The following is a 17379-nucleotide window of genomic DNA, read 5'->3' on the forward strand; positions in this document are numbered from 1 at the left end:
CGCAGCTCCTGCTGAGGCCCCCAGGAGCTCCTCTGCTCCTTCTCAGTCCTTTGTCCACTCATCCAACAATCCCCCAGGCCACAGGCGCTGGGGACACAGACTAGCAGGCAGTGATCGCTCTATTTCACATCACAATGAGGAGAAAGACACCAAATTACACACCTCATGATATGACAGGCTGCGCCGTGCCCGGCTGCAAGGAGCAGAGTGAGGACGGGCCACTTGCTCACTTTGTTCAGCAACTCCAACCCACACAGAGCTCAGAGCCTAATGCCACACGGCCTCTGTTCCCAGTGCGAGGGGTGGTGGCGGTGATGGTGGTGGTGGGCAGACTGTAGGCAGCACCTGCCTGGGAAGGCATCCAAGGGGTGTGAGGGCCTCGGGCTTGGCCTGTAAAGGCAGGCGGCAGGTGGGCAGCTGGGCTGAGGCAGAGCCGCCCCTGTGGCACTCTGATCTGGTATGTAATCAGTCTTTAATGCCAAACTGGGGAGCTCTGCTTTGTGGGCAGTGGCGAGCCAAAGCAGGTTCTGGGGTAGGGCAGCCCATGGGGTGGCCACGAGCTGGATGGGAAAGCTAAGGCTGAGAGCCTGATTTAGGCACCCTGGCTTATTTGGCGTGGCCTGGCCCCGGCCCTTCCCAGACCCCAATGCAGACCATAAAATCCGAATACAACTGAACTTACAGTCACCCAACATCCGGGTAAGGAGAAGGTGGTCAACCTCACACACATTCGCTTGTGGGCAGAGAAGCGGCCTCCGCAAGCATCCTCCAACCACCCCAGCACTGAGTCATGGCAGGGCGACCAATGTGTTCACACCAGTGGGCTACCCATCAGCGAGGGGCGCAGTGCGTCTTCCCAGCGGCCCAGGAATCAGCTCCCCTCAGTCTCTCCCCAGGTCCCCTTAGCTGCATCTGACAGGGACCCTCCATGACACTAGCCGGCCTGGGAGCTTGTGCAGGTGCACGGGCCTTCCAAACAGCGGCAGCTGCTTGGGGTCTTGGCAGCCAGGGTCACGGTGGGAACTACGCTGCCCAGCGACAGGAAGCGCTCTGGGGGGCCCTCCCAGCCCAAGGCTTCCCCCTGCTCTCTGGCACCTCTGATGCAGATCCCAGTGTGCCCCCGCTTTCTGCACTGGTTAGGTGTGCAGCTGGCACAAAAGGGGCTTAGGGCTTCAGGCTCCCCCTGGCTTGAGTCCCATCTGGGGGCTGGGATGGGTGAAAGAGGCCAAGACCACCAAAAAAACAAGGAGCAGAGAACAAGGGAGAGATGGTGGGAATGGAGGGGTGGGAAGCCGAGTGGGGGGAGAGCGGGAGGGTTCCAAACCCCACCCTCAGGCTGACACCCCTCCCTACCTCTGGCACTGAGAGGGCAAGGGGGTGCAAGCCAGCCAGGCACACTGGTAGGCTTGCTCTCCACCAGCCCCTGTGCACCCAGGGCTGTTAAAGGCTGCCTACCGCCAGGCTCAAGTGGGAGCTCTGGGTGGCTCCAGCGTCCAGGAGGGGGTGGGGTGGGGGGCTCACACTCCCCCTGCACCCTCACCTGATCCTAGCTCCCCACCTGCAGAAGCTCTGGTCCTCAGCCTTCGCAGAAATCTTCCCCCCCATTACCCCCTCCCTTCCATGGCTCCACGGGGGGGCTGGGGGCGGGGGAGGGAGGGAGGAGGGGAGGGGCGGCTGGGACAGGCTGGGACCACTTGGACAGGGTTGGGCTTTGCCAGGTGGTCCGGTTCAGGGACAGAGGGGCGCCCAAGCTGGGGTCAGGCACGGAGGCCCCTCTGCCGCACACAGCCAAGCCTAGGGCCGAGGGTGGGGTGGGACTCAGGTATGGGAAGGCACCTGCTCACAGCAAACGCGGGGGTGGTGGGGTTCAGCAGGTGGTAAAACCAGCGCCCTGGGGACCTCCCCTGAGGGCCGGGCACCATGGCTGGCGCTCTCCTCCTGTGGACAGGGGTCCGCCGCGGTAGCGGGCTGCGTCCAGCCTGGTCAGGTCCCACTTGGGCGCCTCCCTCGCCAGGGGACCTGCAGCTGCTCGGAGACCGAGGTTCACGCAGCCGGACGCAGCAGTTGGAGGTGGGGTCTGACACGGTGGGGCCCCCCAGGCGAGTCACTCCCCCTGCCTCAGTTTCTCTGCCATGCGCTGATCTCGGGGTGGCAGCAGCCAGCCTCGTGGTTGCTCCCTAACAGGAAGTGCCCGCTTCCGCGGGGCGCCCAAGCTGGAGTCGGGGGCGTGGGGGACGGAGTTAGTGACGGAGAAAACGCGCAACGGAGAAAAGAGCGCGGGTTGCGTGCGCGGAGCTGCGGGGGTGCGACGCTCGCCGGCCCGGCCCGAGCCGCACGGGTTCCCCAGCGTGGGCTGCCCGCGCCTCCACCCCGCAACCCCGCCGAGCTCGGGGCCCGGGAGCCCTGTGTCCCCGCCGAGGGGCGAGCGGAACGCCCGAAGCGGCGACCCCGGCGCTGACCGGGCGCTCCTCGCGGCCCTCCCGTACCCCGGCCCCCATGCCGCCTGCACTCACGCGCGTCCGCCGCGTCCCGAGCCCCGCTAGTCCTACGCGCCGCGGCAGTCCCACGTGCCCCAGAGAGGCGACCCCGGCATCATCGGGCGGCGGCGTCCAGTGCCGCTCGCCAATCGGAGCCCGTGGAGCCGCGCCGCCCAATCAGCGGCCTCTCGGGGGCCTGGGCACCGCCCATCCCCATCCACCGCGCCCCACACTCCCGGTTAAAGGGCCTAATGGGGAGTCTGTTGCTGCACTGTGCGCCCTGAGTTCCCCAAGGACTCATTCCCGGGACACTCCTGCGGAACCCTGACTCCTCCCACCCCTTGCTTAGGGTCTTCTCGTTCTCCAAGTGTAGGCTTCCGCGGCGCCTCTTCCTCGAAGCCTCTTCCTCGAAGCCTTCCTGTACCACCACTCTGCGGAACCCTTGTGACACCCCACTTCTTTGGGAGGCTTACCTGCCACGCGAGGCCTGGCTCTGAGCGCCTGCATGCTAGCTGATGCTAGAACTGCCAGGCGGAGTTTTTGGACCCTCGGCTTGGCCCAGCCAGGGCCGTTGGGGTCCTTGGGGGGAGTGAACCAGCAGATGAAAGCTTTGTCTCTTGCGTTGTCACTCACCCTTTCAAATACGTAAATCTTCAAACAAGCAAATATTAAACTTAAATACTGACTCGAACACATTTCTGATAGAATTTTAAAACAGTGACAGGAATTTCAGGTCAACATAAGAAAAGCCCAAGGACTTGCATGTGACAGAGAAGGCTGAGAGGGGACACTGTGCCTCTGTTGCAATGGGTTGAAGGAGAGAGGACCACCTTGCAAGGGGGGCATGCACTGGGGTTCAGAGACATTGAAATCTACACACACACACACACAGTGCCTACCAAACCACATCTGGAACACTGTGTGTGAGGTCAAGTACGTGACCTTGCCCCCTGACCTTGCTGCCACCCCTGGGCTTCTTCCGCTGGCCTTCACCCCTCCTTGGAAATACAGTATCTCCAAGCCAAGTGCATGTATATATTTTGAAGCTCACTCCTTCATTGTCACTTAGGTGTCAATGTTACCACTACCTGGGCTGACTGAAGTCAGTGGACCTAATTCCCGGGGCACACAGTGACTCCAAGTCCCTACTGACTGTGGCCCCATTCACAGTTCATTGGAGGTACACACCACCCTTGGGGGTCAGCCAGCTCCTGGCAGCTGCTGCCCAATGCCTATCCCCTGTTCATGCCAAAGCAGCCCTCAGGAGCCACCGGGAGCAGGGTTGGCCAGCTGTGGGGTTCATGACTCACTTGTGTAGGCAGCCCCAAGGAACCGCCCTTGTTCCGCCAGGGAAGGGATGGCAGCGGAGGCAGGCGGGGCCGGTGAGTCAGTGACAATTACTGAACTGCACAGGTGTGAGCCTGCTGTCACATCCTTTCTCCCAAATCCCAAAATCTGGCGCTGATGTTGCCAGCTGAGCGGTGAGTGGGCAGCGACACCGGTGGAGCGCTGAACCTGGAGCTGAGGGGGTGAGCTCAGGCAGGCCTGCCATGCGAGCGGCGCCTCATGCGCACGTACACACTGGCATCTCCTTTCCCCCTACGGTCCCACCCCTTGCTGATCCCTCATAAGTGTGCTCATGGCTGTCCCTACAATCCATCCAGCACTGCCCCCCACAATAAGTGACCTAGAATGGAGATTTAAAAAAATTGTCAGTGTTACAGACTGGATTGTGTCATCACCTCACCAAATCTGTTTTGAAATCCCTCCCAATAGGATCCTAACATTGTAACATAACCAGAATTGCAGGGGGTCTTTGCAGTCTGCTGCTTCACACCCCCAGCTGGCCAGGGCTGAGCTGCAGCCAAAGCTGGCAGCTTGAAGTGCCCCCCAACATGGAAGCTCAGGTACTGGAACCGTCACTGCTGCTTCCCACAACGTCATTAGCAGGAAACTGCAGTCCGGAGCCAGAGCTGGGAATCGAACCCAGGCATGGCGCTGTGGGCTGCAGATGATCCGGACCGGTGTCTTAGCTGCCAGTCTAAATGTCCACCCCTGAAGAGGTAAATTCAAATGAGATCGTTTGTGAGGGTGTGCTGTGCGCCTGCACACATCTGATCTGCAATAAACAAGCCTGAAAGATTGGTGGGTGCAAGATACATGTTAGTGTCAACAAGTGTCCAAGCCAGAGGGCAGGCCACAGACTCTAGTTCAACTCTCTGCCTTTCCCGGTGGGCCAACAGACTAGGTGCTTATCCAAGGTCACACCATTAGTGCCACTTTCAGCAGGAACACAGACCTCAGGGGCCTCTCCCTGCATAAGGGTCAGGGCCAAGGGCACCGTCTCCCATTCTGCAAGTGAACGTGCCCTCTCTGAGATCAGGTGATAGCGTCCCAGGGCTTCCTCGGACCAGCCCTTGCACCCTAGTGCTCTTTCTGGGTGCCCATCTTTACCATCACAGAATGGCATGCCAAGCCCCACCCTATCTGTACAGTTGAAGGCCCAGAAGGTGGCCTCTTGCTGCCTGTAATCCAGCTGAGGCAGAGGAATAGAGAATGGCCCCTGGCACTTGAATGAAGACTGGAAACAAAACAAAACCACCCATCAAGTGCCTTCCGTCTCTCTGCGGCCTGGCTCTTCGTCCACACCTCTTACCCTCCTGGCTTCTCTTCTTTGGGGCCTGGCTTTGGAAACTCAAGATGGTCTATTTCCTTTTTTTCCTCCACTCCTCTTTTAACAAATAAGCCCTTAACAATTAAAACAAAACAAAACAAAAAAGCCTCATTTTACGGGTCAGTGTGGTGACATAGCAAGCTAATCAGCTGCCCACAGCTCTGGCATTCCATAAGGGGGCCAGTTCATGTCCTGGCTACTCCTCTTTTTTTATGATACTATTTTATTTTAGGATACAATTTTATAGGCCCTGGGATTTCCCTTGCCCCTTCCCAATATCCCTCTCCCTGCCCCCAATGGTTTCTCCTATATTATTATAATAGTATAGTCCTTTGCAATAGGTCATAGTCCGTCATTCTGCTGTTTAAGTGTATCCTCATATTGTCCCATCCCACTGCTTGCCCTTCTATTATTAGAATACTACAGCTTTTCATACATAGTCATAAGTTCATTATTCTGCTATTTAAGTGTGTCCTGGTATTGCAGGCATGGACAATGGCAGAAGGTGCACCATCCTATTGTCAAGATATATTTAACGGTTTTATTAGGAGTCCATCTGTGATTTGGAAGTAGAGATGCACACTGCATTGTATCTTCACATCTGGATGTGATAGTTTCTATTACATAGTTACATAAATGAAAAGCCACAAAACAAAATCAACAACAGGAATAAAGTTAAAAAAATTTACAACACCATGGAGTCCAATAACATGCCACTGAATAACCAATATGTAGATGAAGAAATGGAAAAAAAAAAAAACCCTTCTTGGAGAAAATGGTGCTACTGTATGATCTATGAGTCAGTGAAGAATTCAATAAAAAGAACTATTTTGAAGAAAAATAAAAATATCAAAACATGGGTTGCAGCAAAAGCAGTACTGAAAGGGCTATTGATCTTACAATTTGCATGAAAGTTGCCTTCTATCAGAGAACATACGACGTTTGTTCTTTTGGGACTGACTTATTTCACTGAGCATAATGGTCTCTAGTTGGAACAATTTGGTTGCGAATAGTAGAATTTCATTCTTTTTAATGGTTGGGTAATATTCCACCAAATAGATGTACCAGTTTCTTTATCCCTCTTCTTTGGACGCACATCTGGGTTGCTTCCATGTCTTTGCTATTGCAGACTGTGCTGCTGTGAATACAGAATCACAGATCCTGTTCGCATATGCAGAGTTCATTTCCTTTGGATATATTCCTAGGACAGCTGGGTCATACGGCAGGTTTATTTCAGTCCATACTGACTTCCATAGTGGTTGTACTAATCTACACTCAACAGTGGAGGAGGGTACCATTCTCCCCACATCCACGCCAGTAGGTTTTATTAGTAGAGTTGTGAATGTAGGCCAATCTCACTGGAATTAGGTGAAACCTCCATGTGGGTTTCATTTGTATCTCCCTGACAGCTAGAGAGCCTGGGCTGCTCCACCTCTGATCCAGCTCCCTGCTTATGGCCTGGGAAAGCAGTGGAGGACGGGCTATGGCTTTAGGACCCTGCACCCCATGTGGGAGAGCTAGAAGAAGCTCCCAGCTTCAGATCAGCTCACATCTGGGCGTTGTGGCCATTTTGGGGAGTGAACCATGGATGGAAGATCTCTGTTACTTTTACCTTTGAAATAAAAATAAATTTTTAAAAAATCTAATTTTGGGGCCCGGCGGCACAGCCTAGTGGCTAAAGTCCTCGCCTTAAACGCCCTGAGATCCCATGTGGGCACCGGTTCTAATCCCGGCAGCTCCTCTTCCCATCCAGCTCCCTGCTTGTGGCCTGGGAAAGCAGTCGAGGACAGCCCAATGCACTGGGAACCTGCACCTGCGTGGGAGACTTGGAAGAGGTTCCTGGTTCCCGGCTTTGGATGGGTGTGCACCGGCCATTGCGCTCACTTGGGGAGTGAATCATCGGACGGAAGATCTTCCTCTCTGTCTCTCCTCCTCTCTGTATATCTGACTTTGTAATAATAAACAAATAAATCTTTAAAAAAATCTAATTTTAAAATATGCTGAGTAGGGGCTGGCAAAGTTGCACAGCATACCAGGATGCCAGCATTCCAAATGGGCCCCAGTTAGACTCCCAATTGTTCTACCTCCAAACAGCTCTCCCTGCAATGCCCTGGGAAGGCAGTGGAAGATGGTCCAAAGTGCTTGGGTCTCTTCCACCCATCTGGGTGACCTGGAAGCAGCTCCTGGCTCCTCTCTTGCTTAGTTCTGGCTGTTGCGGTCATTTGAAGCGTAAAAGTGGATGAAGATCTCTCCCTGGTTCTTTCTTTCTTTTTTTTTTTAAAGATTTATTTTTATTACAAAGTCAGATATACAGAGAGGAGGAGATTGAGAGGAAGATCTTCCGTCTGATCTTTCACTCCCCAAGTGACTGCAACAGGCCGGTGCACACCGATCCGAAGCCAGGAACCAGGAACCCCTTCCAGGTCTCCCACGCGGGTGCAGTGTTCCAATGCTTTGGGCCGTCCTCGACTGCTTTCCCAGGCCACAAGCAGGGAGCTGAATGGGAAGTGGAGCGGCCGGGATTAGAACCGGCACCCATATGGGATCCCGGGGCGTTCAAGGCGAGGACTTTAGCTGCTAGGCCACGCCACCGGGTCCTCCCTGGTTCTTTCAAGCAAAAGCAAATTATTAATATTATTAAAGGTTTATTTATTTTCATTACAAAGTCAGATATACAGAGAGGAGAGGAGAGACAGAGAGGAAGATCTTCCATCTGATGATTCACTCCCCTAGTGAGCACAACGGCCGGTGCTGTGCCCATCTGAAATCAGGATGCAGGAACTTCCTCCAGGTCTCCCACGTGGGTGTAGGATCCCAAGGCTTTGGGCCATCCTTGACTGTTTTCCCAGGCCACAAGCAGGGAGCTGGATGGGAAGTGGAGCTGAGGGAATTAGAACTGGCAGCCATATGGGATCCCTGCACGTTCAAGGCGAGGACTTTAGCCGCTAGGATATACACTGCCCCTCCTTAAAATTTTTTTTAGCATGCCGAATAAAAAGACTCTCAGCCCTCTTGTATTTTGTTGCCAGGTTTGATTGCTTCAACTGTTAGTGTGCAGAACTGGCAGACGAGTGAAGGACAGATGAGCAGTAACTAAGTTTTAGCCAGGTCTGGGTTTGTCCATGACTTATTACCTTTAACTGTGGGACAATTTAGCTAAGTTCACTTGCTGCTGAACTCTGAGGTAGCTTTGAGAATTTGATAAGATGCTTTAAAGCATGTAGCATTAAGAAACTGTAACAGCAAGAGCACTGTGGTTTGGAGGCTAAGACCCTGCTGGTTGGTACCTGTATTCCCCATTTGAATGCCTGGGGGTTCATCCCCACACTGCTTAGGATCCTGTCTTCCCATGAACACACACCCTGAGAGGCAACAGGGGATGGCGACTTGATTTCTGTCACCCATCTGGGAGACCAGGATGGAGGTCTGAGCTCCCGGCTCCAACAGGGCCCAGCTGTTGTGGGCACCTGGGGCACCAGCCAGCTGACAGGAGGTTTCTGCCACTCAGTCTTTCAGAGAAACTTTTTTTCTTATGGGAATGCTCTCTGAACCTTGCTTTTTTTGTCCGAATTATTTTACTTTACTGGAAAGGCAGATTTACAGAGAGAAGAGACAGAAAGATCTTCCATCTGTTGGTTTACTTCCAAAATGGCTGCAATAGCTGGAGCGGAGCTGATCCAAAGCCAGTAGTCAGGAGCTTCTTCCAGGTCTCCCATGCAGATGCAAGGTCCCAATTTTGGGTCATCCTCTAATGCTTTTCCCAGACCACAAGCAGGGACCTGGATCAGAAATGGATCAGCCAGGACACAAAATAGCACCCATATGGGATTCTGTTTTGAGCTGGAGGATTGGCCAGTTGACCCAACATGCTGGCCCAAAACACCAATGATTTAAGGAGCAAGTTAAGTCTTTGCTAGGATTCTACAGTGTGTTAGTAACTGCAATGTTACCAATACAGTTCAATTTTCCTTGAAATAATCACAATGCTTCTAAGTGATCATTCTGAAAAAACAAACAAGGGTTGTGGGTTTTGAGCCCACTGTTTTCAAATGTGGAAGTGAAGACTTGGGGTGATGAAGTGGATAGCCAAAGTTACACAGATGGTGAATGACACATCCCATGGACCACCATGTAGGACCACACACAACCAGAGATGTTAGGATACTGGGCTGAGTGGTGTGCCACAATTAAGTCAACTGTAATGTGGGAATTGATGGGAAGCTGCTCTTTTAGGGGTCCAGTAGGTAGGACACCCTCGTAGCACACTCAAATCGATTCAATTCTCAGCTCCAACTCCTGGTTCCATCTTGCCATCTAATGTCACCACAAGGTGACCTGGATTGTGTCCCCAGGGCCAGCTTCCACCCAGCCCATCCCAGCTGCTGCAGGTATCTGATGAGTGAACACTGCAAAGGGACTCATTCTGTCTCTGCATAATTTAAAATGCTTTCACTCGACACACTATTTCAGTGAGGTTGAGCCACACCAAGTTACCTAAAGGAGTCGTGCTGCTATGCAAGAGACCTCACTGGAACTAAAGCTCTCCATCAGGAAAATGGACACATGAGGATGACGCAGCCTGGGCCTCAGGAAAGCATGGTTTCTGCTGCTGCTGGACAGCTTCAAAGACTGGATGAGTAAGAATCCCTGCAGAGTGGGCCCGGCAGCGTGGCGTAGCAGCTAGAGTTCTCGCCTTGAATGCGCCCCGGGATCCCATATGGGCGCCAGTTCTAATGCCGGCAGCTCCACTTCCCATCCAGCTCTCTGCTTGTGGCCTGGGAGAGCAGTTGAGGATGGCCCAAAGCTTTGGAACCCTGCACCCGCGTGGGAGACCTGGAGGAGGTTCCTGGTTCCCGGCTTCGGATTGGCACAGCACTGGCCGTTGCAGTCACTTGGGGAGTGAATCATCCTACGGAGGATCTTCCTCTCTGTCTCTACTCTCTGTATATCTTTGTAATAAAATTAATAAATCTCAAAAAAAAAGATTCCCTGCAGAGTGAGTGCGCAAGCCGGACTTCCAACTTCTAGCTCATCCTTATGAAGCAACAGCACGTCCAAACAACCCACTCATCTGACAGTCCTCACTGGGAATTCCCCATGGCCTTTTTTGCAACGCCAAGTCCACAGCGCAGAGTAGGATCATAAAAGCTGTGACACACATCGCGGCTTCGGGCGGGGGACAAGATCATGCATGTGCTGGCGTCCCGTAAACTTGCCCCCTCCCACGCTGAGGGTGACTCCACTGTGAGGACAGGATTTGAGGGCAGCCGTGGAATCTGGATGATGTCCTTAAGAAGTAAGGGCAGTCCAGACACTTCTCAATAATCTCACACCTAATTTCAACAGCACAGTCAAGACAGTGTTTTTAAATATGTTAAAATTGAAAAGACACTCATACTAATAAATTTGAGTATGCAATTTCATTTCCAAGTCCTTTCCTTTTCTTGTTTATACATACTTATTTTTAAGATTCATTCATCTATCACTGGAAAATCAGATTTACAGAGAGGAGAGACAATGATCTTCCATCTGCTGACTCACTCCCCAAGTCACTGCAACAGTCGGAGCTGAGCTGATGCAAAGCCAGGAGCCTGGAGCCTTTTCCAGCTCTCCCACGTGGGTTCTGGGTCCCAAGGCTCTAAACTGGCTTCCAGTGCCTTCTTAGGCTACAAGCAGGGAGCTGGAAGGGATGTGGGGGAAGGTGGGATAAGAACCTGCGCCATACAGCATCCTGGTGGATGCAAGCTGAAGACTTCAGCCATTAGGCTACGGTGCCTGCCAGGCCTGTCCTTTGCTTTTTTTTTTATAAAGTATTTTCACTGTTGATTTCAAAGAAAGGCAGGCAGGCAGAGCAAGACAAGCAGACAAAGGAACACCCACTGGCTCATTCCAGAGACCACAATGGCCTAGAACTGGCCAACCGAAAGCTAATGGCCTGCAACTCGCCTCCCACCTGGGTATCAGCGACCCAAGGCATGACTTGAAGCTCCCAGGATGCGTATCAACAGGAAGCTGTAATGAGAAGCAGAGCTGCAACGGGAACCCAGGGACTCCAGCACAGAATGGAGTGCCCCAGGTGCCAGCTTCATCACTGTAGGGTGCCTGCCCCATCTGTGCTTCAAAGCCCTTCCTCTTCCCCAGGACTAGTCACAGGGCTGCTGGGCCAGCAGAGGGCATCATGAGCGCCTCACACAATGTCCACAGCTCAAGAGAAAACTGCTAACCACTGTCCGTAGCGCTCCAGTGTTTGCCAGTCCAAGAGCGGGACTTAGGATCTTTATCAGCCTTGAAGAAAATATGAAACGGGCCAGTGTTGTGCAGCTAGATTGAACCAAGGCTTACACAGCCACCATTCTCTATCGGAGTGCTGATGCTAGTCCCAGCTATTCTGCTTTCAGTCCAGCATACTGTGACGGTGTCAGGAAAGGCAGTGGAAGACGGTTCAAGTATGTGGGTGTCTGCACCCATGGGAGACTAAGGAAGTTACTAGCTCTTGGCTTCAGCTGGCGCAGCCCAACTGTTGAGCTCATTTGGGGAGTGAATCAGCAAAAGAAAGATCTGTCTCTTCCTGTCACTCAGCTTTTCAAATAAGTAAATCTTTTAAAAACCCAGAAAACTATTTTTTGTAAAGATTTGTTTATTTTCATTACAAAGTCAGATATACAGAGAGGAGGAGAGACAGGGAGGAGATCTTCCGTCCAATGATTCACTCCCCAAGTGACCACAACGGGCCGGTGCTGCACCGATCCAAAGCCGGGAACCAGGATCCTCCTCCAGGTCCCAAGACTTTGGGCCGTCCTCGACTGCCCTTCCAGGCCACAAGCAGGGAGCTGGATGGGAAGTGGAGCTGCCGGGATTAGAACCGGTGTCCATATGGGATCCTTGTGCGCTCAAGGTGAGGACCCTAGCCACTAGGCCACGCCGCCAGGCCCCCAGAAAACTATTTCTGAAAACTTCCAATTAAGCAATCAGCATCCAACAGATCAGAAATAATTTCCCAATAAAATAACGAATTCTAGACCCAGCATGGCAGCCTAGTGGCTAAAGTTGTCACCTTGCATGCGCTGGAATTCCATATGCACCGGTTCGTTACCCTGGCTGCTCCACTCCCTTCCAGCTCCTTGACTGTGACCTGGGAAAAGCAGCTGAGGACGCCCAAAGCCTTGGGAACCTGCTCCCACATTTGAGACCCGGAAGAAGTTTCTGGCCGCTGGCTTAGGGCCACCTCAGCTCTGGCTTGTGGCCACTTGAGCAGTGAACCAGCAGATGCAAAATCTCTCCTTCTCTCTGTAAATCTGCTTTGACAGTTAAAAATAAACAAATCTTAAAAAAAAAAAAAGAACTCCGAATTGGCATTGTGGTGCAGCAGGTTGTTTTTCCTGGTAATGCCAGCATCAGATAATGACAATGGTTTCACACCTTTGCTGTTCCACTTCCAGTCCAGCTCTCTGTTAACACATACATAAAATCAAGCAGGGCTGCTGTTGTGATGAAACAAAGTAAGCTGCTCCTTTCAACAACACCTAGTCCATATCAGAGTACACTAATGTGATCCCAGCCCGCCTCCAATCCAGCCCCCTGCTCACACGCCTGGGAAGGCAGTGGAAAATGACCCAAGTGTGGGAGGAACCCGAGGGTGTTCTAAGATCCTGGCTTTGCTCCAGACCAGGCTGGCCATTGTGGCCACTTACGTAGTGAACCAGCAGATGACAGGCCTCCCTCCCACCCGACCTCTCTCGGCTTCTCCAATACAAATTTTTTTTAAAAAAGAAGGTGGGACCAGGTGGCATGGCCTAGTGGCTAAAGTCCTCGCCTTGAACGCCCCGGGATCCTATATGGGCGCCGGTTCTAATCCCAGCAGCTCCACTTCCCATTCAGCTCCCTGCTTGTGGCCTGGGAAAGCAGTCGAGGATGGCCCAGTGCATTGGGACCCTGCACCTGCGTGGGAGACCCGGAGGAGGTTCCTGGTTCCTAGCATCGGATTGGTGCAGCACCGGCCATTGCGGCTCACTTGGGGAGTGAATCATCGGGCGGAAGATCTTCCTCTCTGTCTCTCCTCCTCTCTGTATATCTGACTTTGTAATAAAATAAATAACTCTTAAAAAAAAGATAAAGAAACACTGTCTTAATAAGTGGATTTTAAAAAAGCAAATAAACCAGAGTTTGTATTTTAAAAAGTAAAGCAAAACATTCCACCACAAGGAATGTAAAACTCAAAGTGAGGTTAATAATATTAGCAACTTCTGGGGAAACACTAGAAACTTTAAAACATAAGCTACTGGTCAGCAGCTTTTAAAATGTCATGTTTATTCATATTTTTCAAAATATATGTACATTTAAAAAAAGGAAGATTTACAACAGGAAAGATTGCCTACGTGCAACACAATTCCAATAATTCATGATGGGATCACACATGATTACAATGGAATTTAAGCCAATCTTCTTCAGTCCATTTCCCACAGTTTAGGCTGCAGAAGGGATCCCAGACAATGAAAGTGGAATGAAAATGAAACAGACACCTTTTGTCTCTGATAGCACTCAAGGGGCCAGAAGATGTAAGGCAAAAAGTTTAAGACAATTAAAATAGTAAGTGCCACAGGGAGGATAAATGATAACCAGACACTGGAATTTCTCCGGTAGAAAGCTAGTACTACTTAACACAATCTCACAATATTGAAACAAACACAAGTAAGAAAGGGGTAGGTAGTAGGGCTTCATTTACTTATCTGTTTTTAATATCTCAAAAAAGAAGCCACTTGCTTAATATCAAAAGTGCCGTGGAAAGAAGATAGGGGAAAAAACCCAGAGATGAATCTCCAATCTAGTTTATTTTAGCAAATTGTTTGCTTTTCCATTTAACATTTCTATATTAGCATTGAGGGCACTCTCCAATGCTTCCTTATAAAAAAGGTGAACAGCAAATGACAATTCATGCTCCAAATCTTAAAATGTATATTTAAACATTTGATCAAGATTTCTATGTTTTGATTTTTGGTAACCAAGTGACACTAGAAATCACAGATTCAATACAGCCTTATACTTCCCCTTCAGTCAAAAACCAAGTGGTACAGAAACTGTGTGCTGCTGTTCAGGGAATACAACACTTGGCTCTGTGAAAAACACCTAGAAAATCAGTGTCAAGAGTGGCCCCCAGGAGCCGCCAGTCCTCAAATTAAATGAAATCACTTCGCTGCTGGCTTACTTCCAAAGCTAACATGTCTCTGTATTTATGGCCAGAGAGGAAGGATGAGTGGAGTGGTTTGTATAAATAAGATCACTATGGCTCTAACCCAGCCTTCTCGGCAGGAGGGTCAACAGGCCTGTCAGTGCTATACTGTTTTTACTTCTAGCACCGGCTGGCATCTGTTCTTGATGCGTTCTACAAATATAAAAACTTTTGCAACTGTTTACATAAAACTAGAAGGTGGGGCGGTGGGGAGAGCGCCAAGCTGCCCATAAAAAAAGTCTGGGGAAGCGGAGCAACAAAGGGCAAATATAGGTTACATGGTTGAATAAAGTCCAGGATTATTGCAGGAATTAAAATGACTCCAAGAGCAGGCACTGAGAACAGCACTTCAAGCTAGCCAATGCCTACGTGTGTTATGTATAGTCCCCTTCTCATAATGCTCAGAGAGGAGGGGGAAAATGTAGTTTTAAAAACACCAAAACTAAAACAAATGCACACTGACCTTAGAAAATAAGATATTGAATTCCATCATGATACCCTTATTTCCTATAAAATTTACTTTTTTGTTCTGAAAGATTTCTTCACGGTAGATTTGCCTTTAGTACGCAGTTTCTCTTGCTTTCTTGCTCTGGCTGCAGGCTTCTTTGAAGAGCCACCAGTGGGTTGCTTAGTGACTGGGGGGTGGGCCTGGCTTTCTTGGCTGGCGTCTTGGCCTTTGGAGGGGCTTTCTTGGGCAGAGGCCTCACTCACCCCCGTGCGGCAGCTGAAACTTTAGGTGCAGGCTTGGACCCCCTTTGTTTCATGGCTGCAGCCTTCCCTGGGGACTTGGCTGGTGTTTGCTTCTGCAACCTGCAGGAACAAAAAAGCAAAGGTAATGACTTAATAAAGCAGAAATTCAGTTTGCCAAGACAGCCAGGTGCTCTGAAGAAACACAACACAGTAGACAGCACCTATAATGGCAATGTGACTTAAATACTTCCTAGTGACTTCAGCAAAACTGTTTAAGAATTCAGTCCAATTCATGGAAATCTATGCAAAATTTCATTTTCAGATTATTTTTCTTTCAACAAAGTATAAATATATACATTCATACATATTTGTATATACACAAATGTATACTCCTAGAGAGGCTTAACCGAAAGGTTTATTACACAGTGAGAGTTTCATTATACTCAGAGCCTCTGTATTTTCAGAGAAGATAAATTTCAATGTCACACAAAGAACCTGAGAATTTTGAGCTCTTAAAACACTTTTCTATCTTGGGCCCGGCGGCATGGCCTAGCGGCTAAAGTCCTCGCCTTGAACGCCCCAGGATCCCATATGGGTGCCAGTTCTAATCCTGGCAGCTCCACTTCCCATCCAGCTCCCTGCTTGTGGCCTGGGAAAGGAGTCGAGGATTGCCAAAGTCTTGGGACCCTGCACCCATGTGGGAGACCTGGAAGAGGTTCCTCGTTCCCGGCTTTGGATCGGCATGCACAGGCCTGTTGCGGCTCACTTGGGGAGTGAAACATTGGACGGAAGATCTTCCTCTCTGTCTCTCCTCCTCTCTGTATATCCGGCTTTCCAATAATAATAAAATCTTAAAAAAAAAAAAAACACTTTTCTATCTGAACACTTTCCACAGTGGCACTTCAGAAAGTTCATATATATCATGAAAAATGTACACATGGATTTCAATGTTTTTTGGCATCCAAATAAACTTCTCATTTCCCATGAACGTTTTGCAGCCCCCATACTCCTCCCCACCCCACGCAGGGTTTCCACACACCCACACCTTCTCTTAGGTGGCGGCTGCTCATCCTCAGAGTCATACTCTGATGACTCATCGTCATCTTCATCTTCATCCTCAGAATCCTCTGGCTCTTTCTTTGGAAACAGAACCCCCGGGCTGAAAAAAACAAAAATCCATTACAGCCAGCAGTCCACACAGGGGAGAGTGTAGGCTTCACCTGCCCCACCCAGGACACAGCCCACTCCACCCCAGCTACCTCTGAAACAGCATGTTAGGTTACAAATGCCATGTTACAAACGATAAACAACTTTTTTTTTCACCAAAAAAAGATCTGTTTATTTATTTAAAAGGGAGAATGACACTCCACATGGTACATGACTGGTTATGAACTGTAACAATGTGGAGGAATTCAACGTGGGGGGAGGGTCTGGGTGAATCACAGAGCCTACGAAACTGTGTCATAAAATGATATACATAAATGAATAAATTAAAAAGTAAATAAAAGGGAGAGTGACAGAGTCACAGAGAGAGGTAGAGACCTCTTTCAGTAATTGATTGACTCCCCAGATACCGGCACCAGCCAGGACTGGGCCAGACTAAAGCCACCAGAAGCCAGGAACTCCATCCTGGTCTCCTATCTGGGTAGAAGGAGCCAAAACACTTGGGTCATCAAATGCAATCTTCCACAAGCATCTGCAAGCAGGAAAAACGGGGCTCAAACTAGCCACTCCATCACCTATGGGATGCTGGCAGCACAAGTGGTGGTTGTGTGCACAACACTGGCCCCAATTTCACCTATTTTGAACACACATTAAAACTTAGGACAAATCCTGACAAGTTGCAGACTATCCTTCATTGTCCTCTTCCTACCATTTCATGTAATTTACCATTTAATTAGTAACCAATTACAAATTCCTGACATGTCCAACACTGTGAGACACTGAGCACATAACCATGGAAGGTATATAAGCCAGGTAACAGTCAACACTTCAGCATACAGTTTTTGCCTTCACAATTCTGGGTAAAGACCTCAAAGTCTTTATCTCTTACAATCTGAAATTCACAAGGTATTTTTTTTCCCAATTAGTTTGGCATGAACTTTTTGAAGAGTCCCTCATACACAAAAATACTCAAAAGCAATTTGACAAGAACTTCTGTTTTTTTTTTTTTTTTTTTAAGATTTATTTTTATTACAAAGTCAGATATACAGAGAGGAGAGACAGAGAGGAAGATCTTCCGTCCGATAATTCATTCCCCAAGTGAGCCACAACAGACTGGTGCGCGCCGATCTGAAGCCAGGAACCAGGAA

This window comes from Ochotona princeps, chromosome 2, assembly GCF_030435755.1.
Source record: "Ochotona princeps isolate mOchPri1 chromosome 2, mOchPri1.hap1, whole genome shotgun sequence".
In the NCBI taxonomy this organism is placed as follows: Eukaryota; Metazoa; Chordata; class Mammalia; order Lagomorpha; family Ochotonidae; genus Ochotona; species Ochotona princeps.